This window comes from Eubalaena glacialis, chromosome 3 (genome assembly GCF_028564815.1).
Source record: "Eubalaena glacialis isolate mEubGla1 chromosome 3, mEubGla1.1.hap2.+ XY, whole genome shotgun sequence".
Taxonomy (NCBI): Eukaryota; Metazoa; Chordata; class Mammalia; order Artiodactyla; family Balaenidae; genus Eubalaena; species Eubalaena glacialis.
The window spans coordinates 192,919,016-192,931,726 of record NC_083718.1 but is presented as its reverse complement, the minus strand read 5'-3'; positions in this window follow the sequence as shown (position 1 = coordinate 192,931,726).

The following is a 12,711-nucleotide window of genomic DNA, read 5'->3' as shown; positions in this document are numbered from 1 at the left end:
CCCCCAAATTTGCTTTTAAATATCGTCATAACTGTGTTAGTTTCCTGGGGCTGCCATAGCAGATGACCACGAACTAAGGGGCTTAAAACAATTAAAAAAAAAATTCTCTCAGGGTCTGGAGTCCAGAAGCCCCAAATCCAAGTGTGGCAGGGCTAGTTCCCTCTGGAGGCTCTGAGGGGGAATCCGTCTGCGTCTCACTCCCAGCTTCCTGGGCTTGTAGACGCATCACCCCAATCCCTGCCTCCGTGTTCACATGGCCTCCTCTCTGTGTCTGTGTCTCCCCTTTTCTGTCTCTTATAAGGACACTTGTCATTGGATTTAGGGCCCACGCTAATCCAGCGTGATCCCATCTTGAGATCTTTATCTTATACATCTGCAAAGGCCCTAATTTCTAAGGCTCTGGGTAGACATATCTTTTGGGGGGGGTTGCCATTCAACCCACTAGAATAACCATAATTCAATGTAATTGGTTTCCTTTGTCATTTTTTTTTTTTTTTTTTTTTTTTTTTTTTTGGCCTGCGCCGCGTGGCTTGTGGTATCTCAGTTCCCTGGCCGGGGATCGAACCCGGGCCACCCACTAGGCCATCAGGGAACTCCCTGAAATATTCTCCTGAGAAGTGGTCCTCAGCCTTCGGGCTGCCCAGGGGCCAGGACACAAAAGGAGAGGAAACTTGTTCTAAGCCACATCCCTCTTTGCTCAAAGAGGCACAAGAGACACCCCAGTCTGTTCCAGGCAGAGCCAAGGGTGGAGGGGCCGCTCCCCGAGCTTACGGGCTCTTCCCCATCCTACCCCTCCCCACACATCTACAGCCCCTACACCCTGGAAAGCAGGCTTCACACCCCAGCACCCCCTCTCCCCGGGGACTGCGTGGGTCACCACAGCCCCCAGAGTAGGGAGGGAGAACAGACACACACACAGCGGCTTTGGGCCATCGGTGCCAGAGAAGCGCTTAGAGGTGGGCGGGCGGGAAGTTCAGCCTGCGGGGGGTGGGGGAGTGGGGGGAGGGGCTTTGGGGAGGCGCCTCGGAGGGAACCGGACCCAGGAGAGAGGTGAAGCGGCAGGGAGGGCTCTGCTAGGCTCGGAGAGAGGAGATGGGGGCCCCGAGGGCAGGTCTCAGGGCCGTGGAGTGGACGTTTCGGGCGGCACCAGAGGGTCGGTGGCTGGGACACTCTGTGGACCTTGGACTTGGAATCAGGTCCCCCAAAGAGTGAGCCCCGGAACGGACCTGGGAGCTGGAGGGGCGGGGCCCCCGAAGGGAGAACCGTGCTTCAGCCCCGCCCGCCTCTTCTGTTCTCCCGTCCGTGTTTTGGGTCCGAGGACGAGTTTTAACCATGACAGTAGACATTCATACGTGCCCCCTCTGATATACATGCATCTGGGCGTTCACCCCACTTGCAGATGTGAAGCTGAAAAGCTCGGATCAAGTGACTAAATCGGATGCAGGGGTTGGTCTGGCCATCCATCCCCGGCACACCGAGGACAGAGGGCACAGCGGGCAGGACCCTGGGCTGGTCGTCCAGATGGCAGTCCAGAGCAGGCCTGGCTCCTCCACGCCTTGGTCAAGTCCCCAGCCTCTTCACCCAGGGTGGTGGGGCACACACCTGCCTCCTCGCTGTAGGAGCCCGAGCCAGGGCTCCCCTGAGTGGCCCGTGGGAACACACCTGATAGCCCCGGAGGGCAGGCACAAGGTGCCCAGGGAAGGCTGATCCAGCCTCTCTGTCCCCAACAGGCAGGCACAGAGCACCTGGGCATCACCCATCCTGCCTCTCATCAGCCTGGGTGCAGGGCCCTGGGCGGCAGGGCTGGGCTGGGTGCCCAGGGGTCCCTCCTTTGTGGTCCTGCTCGGGGTGGCTGCACGTGGGAGGGACCTGTCCGTGGTGTGTCCCCGCCCAGCGCCAGCCAGCAGGTCACTCCCTGAGGCCCTGGGTGCCTGTGGGGAGGGGGCGGGGGCTCTAATTGCTCACCTGCTGCTCCGAGGTGCCAGGCCCTGTGGGGCGGGCATCTGGGGAAGCCTCTGGCTAATTGGGCAGGTGGCTTCTCCTGGGGGCAGGGATGCCTGGGTTGTGATACGTCCTTCGGGGTGGGTAGCGAAGATCCCTCTCACCCCTCCTGCCTGATTTCCTGCGATTTTAGACGTGGCTTCCTGGGCTGTTTTCTCCGTCAGGGCTGAGACGCGTGAGAAAGACCCTAAGGCTTCTCTTTGGCAGCCTCCCGGCCTCCGGGCTCACCTGGGCAGTGCCCATTTGCCAGACGGAGGCCGCTCCCGCATGTGTGGGGGACAGGCCAGCATGGGGACCAGGAGGGCAGCCCGGGGCCCAGTGTGTTGATGTAGGGGCGGGTGGCTTGAAGAGTGTCTGTCGGCCACGGAGAGGGGTCTCTGCAGAGCCTTTGGGACTACAGGAAGGAAAGCTGTGCTCCCCGTTTTAGAAGCCTGTGCTTCCCAGGCAGGACACAAATAAACAAATCAAATCACCCTCTCTGCACCAGGCTGCCCCGCGCTTAGAGTCCTCGGTCATTTGCATTATGCGCAATGCAAATTTAGCACAATTCCCCACAAGACAGAAGGAGGGCTGCTAGTCATTAGTATGCAGATCAGAGGAGGAACCCCTAGGTATTTACTGCGCTGTGATTTGCAAGGCCCTGTGATTAAAGGCCCCTCTCCTTTTACTCTCACCTCCTCTGCTTCTCCCGCTCAATGACAACCAACAAAACCCCCGTAATTAGGAGAGACTCCATCTTCTTTTTTTTCTTTCGGAGTCAGGCAAGCTGCAACTTGCTCCTGGCTTCTTAGTTTCTGATCAGGGATGCTCCTTGCCTAATTACTTGGCAGTAATGAAGGAGGAGAACGCGGGCTGTGAAAGTCTCCCCGAGCCTTTAGAATGAAGCTGCAAATTAAAAACGAGGTATTGGTAAACAGGACGCTAACTGGATTAATGTGAAAAATAATGAATTCTGATAAAAATAGCCAAAGAGACAATTGGAAGGTTGAGGTCAGCGTAATTCCAAGAACACTGCCTAATCGTCATCTGGTCCATGTGATGTTTGAAAGGATGAGAATAATAGGAAGAGGCTACTCTTGACGGTGGAACGTGCAGGTTAAAGAAAGTGTAAGAAAGACCCCATGTGAGTAGAGTGTGGGTAGCGCCTGTGATCCTGGCAGGCTGTCTTTTCAGAGTTTTGGGGACTCTCTGGCCAGGGTCATTTTCAGTGGCCAACAGAACCTCAGGTTGCCGACTTCCTCTTTCTTTCCTCTGCTGTCATTAAACCTCTTTCCATTCCATTTCTCTCCTCCTGACGAATCCACTCTCCCTAGAAGTGATGGCAGCTGTGCCTCCAGGGACGGGAACTGGGTCTGGGATAGACGGACGGAGTGGGAGAGACCGGATTGGCCCTGCCTGGACCTTTTGAAATTTGTGCTACTCAAAAGCATTTCGTTGACAAAAAAATCCACAGAGGTAAAAAGTGACAAAAGTCACAGCGAGCATGGCCGACTTTGGCATCAGCCAGCCCAGATCTGCCATGTGACCTGTCGAAAGTTGGCTTTGGTCGATGAGTGGAAAATACCTTCCCCATAAGGAGAGGATGTGGCCAGCTCAGCACTCGGTGGTCCCAGGGAGGGATCCTTATCTGGGCGTCTCGGGGTGTAGCTGGGCCCTGGGGCTTATAAAGAATTGATGTGGCCGCCCAACCTTATGGTCCAAATTAACCCTGAGCCCCTGATATTTCAGAATTCAGATTAATTTTTTTTCCATTTTAGAAAAGTAACATAGTATCTGAATTGTTTGTTTTATAACACTACAAAGGGATCTGATAGAAGCGCTCCACAATCGAGCTCACCCATGTTTCTGCAACGACACACACGGATGTTTACCCTAAACGGCAACAAAGACCATGAAGAGCCTTGTGTCCGTCCGCCCAGTGGTGTCGGCCCCAGACCTAAGGAAAGGCTTTGGGTTTTCTGAGCTTTTTGGATTTCAAAGTTCAGAAAAGGGATGTGGAGCATATGGAAGCAGTATTCTGCAGGGGCCTTAGCTCTTCATCCATCCATCCTTCCATCCTTCCATCACTTGTCATTCATTCCTGAGCACCCACGGTTTACCAGGCTCTGTTCTGGGGGCTAAGAGCCCACAGCCTTGACCCTCAGTGCTGTCAGCTTAAAACCAAGATGCCTGCTCCTCAGAGGCCAGGCAGCGAAAGGGGGAAGCAGGGTGCTGACTGTGCAAATACGCAGGGGGCTTGCTGGAGCCCCAGCCTTCCCCTGCCGAGGGCCCCTGGGAGCAAGCAGTGGCCCAGAGCGTCCTTTGTTCACGGCCACAGGCGGGGACGGGTCTTGACCACTGGGAGCAGGATGGGCTGTGCCCGGAGCTGAGATGGCAGGGCCTCTGGGCAGCTTTGGGGCACCAGCTTCTCCAAGCCCGTCCTGCCAGCATTTGGAAACTAACATGGGCGGCGGGGAGAAGGTTGCGGGACACACAGCAGGTGGGTCAGAAGTTTGGTCAAACTGCTCCTGGGGTCTCCTGAGTCTGCGATGGTGGTTCAGTCCTGAAAAACAAGCGCATCCCAGGAAACACGGGAAGTGCGTTGCGCGGGACGCATCTGAAATGGGTAGTTTAGTCAGATGTTCATTTCCTAATGGTTTTTAGGCCCAGCTGTGCTGTGTGACGTTGGATAGGTTCCTCAGCCTCTCTGTGCATCAGTGTCCTCATCTGTAAAACGGAGATGGCAGTGTTTCTCCTGGGTTGACGTGATGGCTAAATGGTTCGTGTTTGTAAAGTGCCATTTCCAGTGCTCCGTGCGCAGGGAGTCACATGTCAGGTGGGGCAGCGAGGATTCACGGAGATCCGGCTACTGTCGACTTTCAGACACATTTTTGGGAACTTATCCTTGTACGGGGAGGGGCTGCTGGGAAAGGTTAAGAGCTGGAGGGAGGTGGGAGGGGTGTGGGGCGGCCTTGAACGCCCTCTGCTGCCCCCTCCCCAACCACACAGCCGCCACCCCGCAGGGAGCAGGGGTTTCTGCTTAAAGGCGCAGAGCAGTTTTAGCTAACCCCGCACAGCGGGCCCCCAAGATGTGTCTTGGAATGAAGGACATTTATGGAAGGCAGAAGAATGGCCCCCCAAAGGCAACCACATCCTGATCCCCAGAACCTGTGACTTACTTCACAGGAAAAGGGACGTGATTAAATCCAGGACTGGAGATGGGGGATGACAACCCTGGGGAATCTGGGTGGCCCAGTGTCATCACAAAGCCCCTCTAAGAGGGAGGCCGGAGGGCTGGAGCCAGAGAGAAGATGCGATGGAGGCAGAGGGTGGAGAGATGCAATTCAAGATGGGGGGAGGGGCCTGGAGCCGAGGAGTGCAGGCGACTTCTAGAAGCTGAAGAAGCAAGGACATAGCCGTTGTCCTGGAGTCTCCAGAAGGGACAACCCTGCCAGCACCTTGACTTCAGTCTCATAAGACTCTCTCTGTTTGGGCTCCTGAGCCACAGAACTGTGCGAGAATAAACAGATGCCGTGTGGTCATCTGTTCTGGCTGCAGTAGGGAAGTGAAACAAGCTCATAGCTGCAAGGCTCCCGCCCTCTCCTCTCCTCTCCATGGTGATGAGCAGAGGCCTTGCCCTGAGGCTCACACCTGGGCTGACACTGGGTTCCGGCCACGGCAAGGAGAAGCTTTCTAATCGTGCCTCATGTTGGGAGAAGGGGTACGAAATACTGGTTGAACCCCTTGTTGAATGCCCCACCCAGAACTGATGGCCAGAGGTCCAGCTGTGACCATCACTCAAGGGTCACCCACCCATCTTTGGTCTCTGACATCCTTGTTTCTGCTGAGGAAGAGCAGGGTTTGTCACCGGTCCCAGTCCTGAGGGTGGGGCCCCAGCCTCCCGGAGCTCAGGACTTTCCTGTCTCCATGGGGGAGGGGGAGGGGGAGGGCTGGGCCAGGAGGTCACCCCACAGGAGCTCAGGATGGTGAGATGCATCCATCTCAGCTTGAGAATGGGCTTCGATGAAGACCTGAGCACTATGGCCATCAGCTGGCTGAGGGTGGCCTGGCAGAGCCCAGGGTGGGGGCAGGGGGAGCCTTGGCATCCCTCTGGCTTCTCCGCCTCTTTTGCCAGGACCAGGAAACACCTGCCTCCCCCCAGCACTCACTCTCGCTGTGTGGTCATAACGCCTCACGCCTGCATGTGTGTGTGTGACGTCCCGGAAGGGCGAGGGCTTTGGCTCCCGGCCGTGTCTTCAGTCACCGCCTTTCTGTCCAACCCAGGGCTGCTATTCTGCAAAGCGTCTTACACCCCAGGGGTTTCTCCTCGGACTTAATGTGGCACTAATGCCCGTTCCAGGGGCCCCGGGAAATGGGGAGATCACTGCAAATGATGCTTCCCAAATTTGTGTTATGTGAGACTGTATCAGTTTCCTATGGCTGCTGTAACAAATTGCCACAAACTCAGTGGCTTACAACACCACGGACTTGTTTTCCTACTGTTCTGGAGGCCAGATGGCTGAGATCAGTCTCACTGGACTGAAGTGCGGGTGCTGGCAGGGCTGGTTCCTTCCGGAGGCTCCAGGGGAGAATCTGTTTCTTGCCTTTTCTGCCTTCTAGAGGTGCCAACGTTCCTTGGCTCGCGGCCCCATTCTCCCTCTGCAAAGCCACAACCCAGGACCTTCTCTCCTCCCCAACGTCCTGCCTGCCTCTGTGAGGACCCTTGCTGGTGACACTGGGCCCACCCAGATAACCTAGGGGCTGCCATCTCCAGGTCCTTAATCCCACCTGCAATGTCCCCCTTGCCGTGTCCACCCAGAGCTGGGCTGAGCTTTCTCTGCTGCTGCCCACCGTGGGGGAGGGAAAGGACAGTGTGTATGACATAGATTAGTCTCCCAAATCTGCGTCCTCCTCAGAGTCCTTCTGACCAGCAGTTAAAAATTGGTCCTGGAAATTCAGAATGTGATATTGTGGCTGTGTATTACGTTTAATTATCTGAATTTACTCTGTGTGTGTGTGTGTGTGTGTGTGTGTGTGTGTGTGTGTTGGTAGGAGAAAAAGCTGAATATCAGCAATTTCATGGTTGGACCTGATGTCGACATAGATGGATCCTTGTCTGAAGCATCTACTGACGTACCACAGGTGAAATGATATAATTTGTAGAATTGGCTTTGGCTGGAGGACAGACTGATGTTGGGGCCAGGGGACAGATCAGTGGATTCACTGCACCCGTCTCTCTACTTCTGAGTGTGTCTCTGAATTTTGACAAAGAGGAGGAGAAGAAAAGCACACAGACACAAGTGGAGTCAGCGGCTCCCCTCCCACGCCTCCAGCTCTACTCCCGCCCGGCGGGGCTGCCTCTGGGTCACTGTGCAGAGGGCGTGGCATCCATCCAGAGCAGGGGACACAGGCCGGCTGCTGGCCCCAGGGCTCCTGGCCACGCTCCGCCCCCGTCTGCCCCGAGGCTCCAGGCCGGCCACGCTGCTTCCAGGGCTCCAAAGTCATCGCCTAGGCGACCAGGACGCTGCCGCCACCGCCTGCCTAGCCAGCCACGAGCCGAGGGCCTCCCAGCTGTCCCCCTCCTCACAGACCCTCCAGGGCCCAGGCTCCGCCAAGGTAGGCTTGGCTCAGGCTGGCCCTCCTCTTTCAGGCGCCAGTTGGGGCTCCCTGGGGCCACCCAGGGGTGCAGAGGCCCCTCCCTACTGGCTGCCACCCGGCACTTGGAAACAGGGAGTCCAGGGGGCAGCAGTGGCAGACGGGCTAGTGCAGGCAGGCCATGCCTGTGGGTCCCCTGATGGGACTCGGGCAAGCTGGAGAAGCCACTGCTGTGTGGCACTGCCATCTGCCCCCAGGGTGGGTGCGGGGCAATTTACATGGCCCGGGGGTGGGGGGTGGGGGGTGGAACAGAAGTCACTCTGGGGCCGACGCCCCTTGGACCCACCGGAACTCTCTCCACTTCCTGCCAAAGAGGCCCTGCCCTGGCCGCATGGCCAGGCTTGTCCCAGCTGGGGGCCACCATTCCTCAGCCCCGCGGGGCCAGCCCAGAGCGGCTTTCCCCGGCTCCCTCACCCACCGGGGGCCCCGGAGCCCGCCCTGGCCACCCTGGCCCTCACCCGGCTGCCTCCCAGGCATCACCGAGACCTGGGCAGCAGGAGACGGCTCTCTGTGCTGCCCGCCGGCCACTGCAGTCCCACCTACGCGGCTGGACGCCCGGGGAGCCTCCGGGGCCATGTACTGGAGCGGAGGGGCTGGGGTGGGGGATTCACCGTGGTGAAGGCAGAGTGTGCGTGTGCAGGTGTGTGTACATGTGTGTGCCTGCACGTGTGCGTGTGCGTGGATGGTGCTGGCAGGGGCGTGGGCACCAGTGGCTGGCTCAGGATGGGGGATTCACCGTGGTGAAGGCAGAGTGTGCGTGTGCAGGTGTGTGTACATGTGTGTGCCTGCACGTGTGCGTGTGCGTGGATGGTGCTGGCAGGGGCGTGGGCACCAGTGGCTGGCTCAGGGTGGGGGATTCACTGTGGTGAAGGCAGAGTGTGCGTGTGCAGGTGTGTGTACATGTGTGTGCCTGCACGTGTGCGTGTGCGTGGATGGTGCTGGCAGGGGCGTGGACACCAGTGGCTGGCTCAGGGTGGGGGATTCACCGTGGTGAAGGCAGAGTGTGCGTGTGTGTATACATGTGTGTGCCTGCACGTGTGCGTGTGCGTGGATGGTGCTGGCAGGGGCGTGGGCACCAGTGGCTGGCTCAGGAAGCAGCCCCTGGAGCTTGAGTGGAAAGGGGGGTGAGGGTTGGACTGACGGACAACCGATAGCAGATTTCCAGACGGCCCCAGAGGTCAGACAGGAGCCGCGTTTGCACCACAAGACACCCCGGGAATCCTGCTAGATGCTTCTGTGTAGGTCAGCCCTGCATGGTGGGTGTGACTTCCCTATTCTACGGATGAGAGGACAGAGGCCTGAACGTGCACACAGCTGGTGGGTGGCTGAAGGCGCCTGAGTCTGCAGCTGGTTGAGGGCTGAGCTCAAAAGTGCATTAACCTGACGTGGATTGGCTTGGAAGGGGGGTCCTCATCCCTTCCTGCCCCCTCTTGCATCCCTGCGGCCCATGCACCCCACCGCCTCACCTGGACCCAGCCGAGGCCTGCCTCGCTGACCACCACCCTCTGGGTTCGCCAAGCCCACGATGTGCCCCCCGGGTGACCTTCCTCACCCAAATCCCACCGCATCCCTCTGGGAGCCGAACCCCCCTCTTCGCTCCCGGAGGCCCACAGCTGCAGGTCCAGCGCCCTTCCTGTGGCCAAGGCCTCTGGGCATCCTGTCCCCTCTCCAGCCCACCTGGCTATTCCTGCCTCCCCCTGACCTGAAGGGCCGTCAGGGCCTGTCCTTGGCTGAGCTCTGCCGCATTGGTGCCCCTTCTCCGTCAGCTTGTGAAACCGAAAATGACAACTCATGTGGACCTTCATTTACCGTTGGGCTGACCCTGGGCCTGTCCACACCCCTCAGGGTGCCCTTCACACTGTGGGGGGAAAGGCTGGTTCTCTTTTCTGCCCCCCGAGAGAGGCCCCCGGAGGGCGGGGCTGCCTGTTGGGAAGGGGTTAGGTGTTTCCTAACCAGAGTTGGGCTCAAATCCAGCCTTGGCACTTCTGAGCTGCGTGGCCCTGGGCAAGCGGTCCCCTCTCTCCGCGCTTCTGTAAGAACATCTGGAACGTGGGGCGCAGCAGTGCCTTTGTCTCGGGGTTACTTTGAAGACTGAGATCAAGGAATACAGAGGACTCCAGGCTGGGGCTGGCACTGCGTGAGCACACAGTAAATGCTGGGTGTCGTTATCGGAAAGAGCCCCAGGCCCAGGGGATGGGATGGGGGCACGTGGGAGGCAGGGAGACAGGCGGCACAGAGATGGCTCTCTGGGACAGATGTTCCTGGAGTGAGTGAGGGATGGATGGACCAATGCCGTGGCAACTTGGATGAAGTCACGTCAGAGGTCAGCTGACTTCAGAGCCAGCAAGGAACGGAATTCATGAGTCAGATCGAGCTCTCGAAAAAAAATCACGGCCCCGATGGCTGGGGCGGGGGCGGGGAGCTGAGTGGGGATGGGTAGAGGGTTCAGGAAATTAGTGCATCCTGGGCCCATAGTGAGGAGCCCAGGGTAGGAGGCAAGGAGTCTACACAGGGTGAGGACACAGCTGAGTGGGTTCCCTTCAAGGAATGTGGAGGAGTCCGGAGGAGGGTGGCCAGGTGGGGCCGATGGTTTGGGAATGACCGTGCAGGGCATGGTTGAAGGAGCACAGATGCTTGTCTGGGGAAGAGAAGATTCTGGAGGACAGAGCATGGCACACTGGCATGTAGAGGTGGGACCCTCAAGAGGGGAGGAGGGGAGCCTTGGAGGAGACAGACGGAAAGAGCAGGGGTGCCTGGCAGCCGGGTGGCTGAGACTGTTACCGGAAGTGGGGTCCGGCTGCTCGTGGCTCAAAAGCCAAAAAGAGGCCAGGTTGGTGGAAAGGAAAGGTTGCTTTATTTCGGAGCAAGGGCTCCGTGTCCTCCGAATCCCCCAAGGGCTGACTCCCGCCCACCGCCCCCAACTGACAACCAGGGGGCGAGAGGTTTTGTAGACGGAGGGAGGGGCTCCATGCAGAAACAGCACAGTCAGCTCTGACGGTCATCTTGAAATTGGTCATGCGGTGGTCTGACCAGCGTCATCCTGATTGTTTTAAGTACAGTTAGTCTTTAGTTCCAGGGTCAGTTCGTTCCCATTTCTTTGAGGCCAGTTCTGTTTGTTTGTGTTTTTGTCTCGGCCACACTGCACGGCATGCGGGATCTTAGCCCCCAAACAGGGATCGAACCTGTGCCCCCTGTAGTGGAATCGTGGAGTCTTAACCACTGGACCGCCAGGGAGTTCCCTGAGGCCAGTTCTCAGAATTATGACACCTTATGTCATAGCTACAGTCTGTCATCGTGTAGTTGACTTCTTCCACCTGGTGGGGGGTACAGGGGTGGGGCGTATGACCTCACCTACATCTGGCCACTGTTGGGCCATCCACTGAGGCAGAAGTGGGGAGCCTGGCTAAGAGGCTGCTGCACTTACGGGGGCAGGGGTGGGGGGCTGAGGGGATCTGGGACTAGGGTGGCCTTGTGGGTGAGAGTGCCGGATTCCAGATCCCTGTGGAGGCGGGGTTGGAGGTGGGCAGTGAGACGGAAGAGTCCAGGATGTGCCCAGCCACTCCTCTGTCCACTCCTGGCCACCCTTGGCTCTCACTTGGAGCGCGCCACGGCTGAAAGCTCAGACACCCGCTCTACCGTCAAGCGTCTCTTCCTCTCCAGCCTCATGAGGCTCCCAGCCCTGCAGCTGCCCGCCTCCTGGGTCCCCTTCCTGTGCCCCATGCTGGTCTGAACCTCCCTCACCGACACCCTCACTTCTGCTCCCGCTCCTCCAGCCAGGCCCCCCAAAAGGTGGCTGGGTGCTGCCATGGAAGCCTCCCCACACTGTGGCGCAGGTGGGATCGCGGCATCTCCAAGCTCAGGGGCACTGTGCCAGCTACCAGCCCAAGTAGGAATCCATTATTTTGCCTCTAGCGGGTGCGTTGTCTCTTCCCCCTGGGTTTCTGCTGCCATGGAGTGCTGGGTCCCACTCATTCTTCTCCAGGTGCCTCGGTCTTCGAGAGACCACTGATGGGGAGGTCCCTGCAACTGAACCAGGGACACACCTGGCCTCTGCCCTCTGCTGCCCCTGGGACCAGGGCAGGTTTATTCTTCTTCCTCCGCTGCTACCCTGATCTTCAGTAACTGCTGGTCAGTTGCAACTCACTCCCGTATCTCGAGCTCCTAGTCTGTGCCTGTATCAGCGCCCTGCTGAGTGCTTTGGCTTTTTCCACACCTCACAGGAAGCAGGCTCAGCATGGGCAAGACACCGGTCCAGGGGTCACACAGCTACAGAGCAGAGTGGCAGAGGTGGGCTACGTGGATGGAGGGGGAGAGGGGTGTTGGCTGGGAGTGTGGCAGGCAGGGCGGAGCTGCACAGCAGAAAACCAAGGGACAGGAGCCCTGTGTCCAGGTCTGACCTGCACACGTTGAGGGTGGAGGCCGGGATGGGAGGAAAGCCATGGGCAGATCAGCAGACGACGGGGCGGGGGTGGGGGGGCCGGATGTGGGTAGGGCCTCAATGTGCGGGTGAAGAAGGAGGGGTGGACCAGGGACTTCCCAGCAGCGTGTGAGTGAGAATGCAGGCTGGGGAGGGGTTGGGCCTCCTTTGCTCACCTCCTAGAGAGGCCAGGTAGAGGGCAAGGTCAAGAACAAGGACGTTAGAGCTAGCTGGCGGGTTGGACTCCCTGCTCTGACCAGCTGTGTGCCCTTGGGTGGGTGACCTAACCTCTCTGTGCATGTTTCCACATCGGTCAGTGAAATGAGCTGCGCGGTGCACTGCCCTGCTGGGACATGGTGGGGCTCAGCCGTGCTCCAGCGTTTCTTTGTTTGGTTTGGCCGCATGAGTTCCTCCACCAGGAAGCTGGTCGCAGGAGTGGTGGGGCGTGGGGGTGTGGGGGCATGTGCCACTGGGTCCCCAACCCTTAGCTTGGCCGAGAGCCTCTCCCAGCAAAGATCTGGGTGACCCTGGAGCCTGGCAGCCCTGGGGGATTTGGTCAGCCATTTCCTTCCAGAAGTACGTGAGGCCCACGTGGTCAGAGGGCCGCCACCCAGCTCCCTGCCTCACGTGGGTGCTAGGCCAACCGTCAGATTCAAACA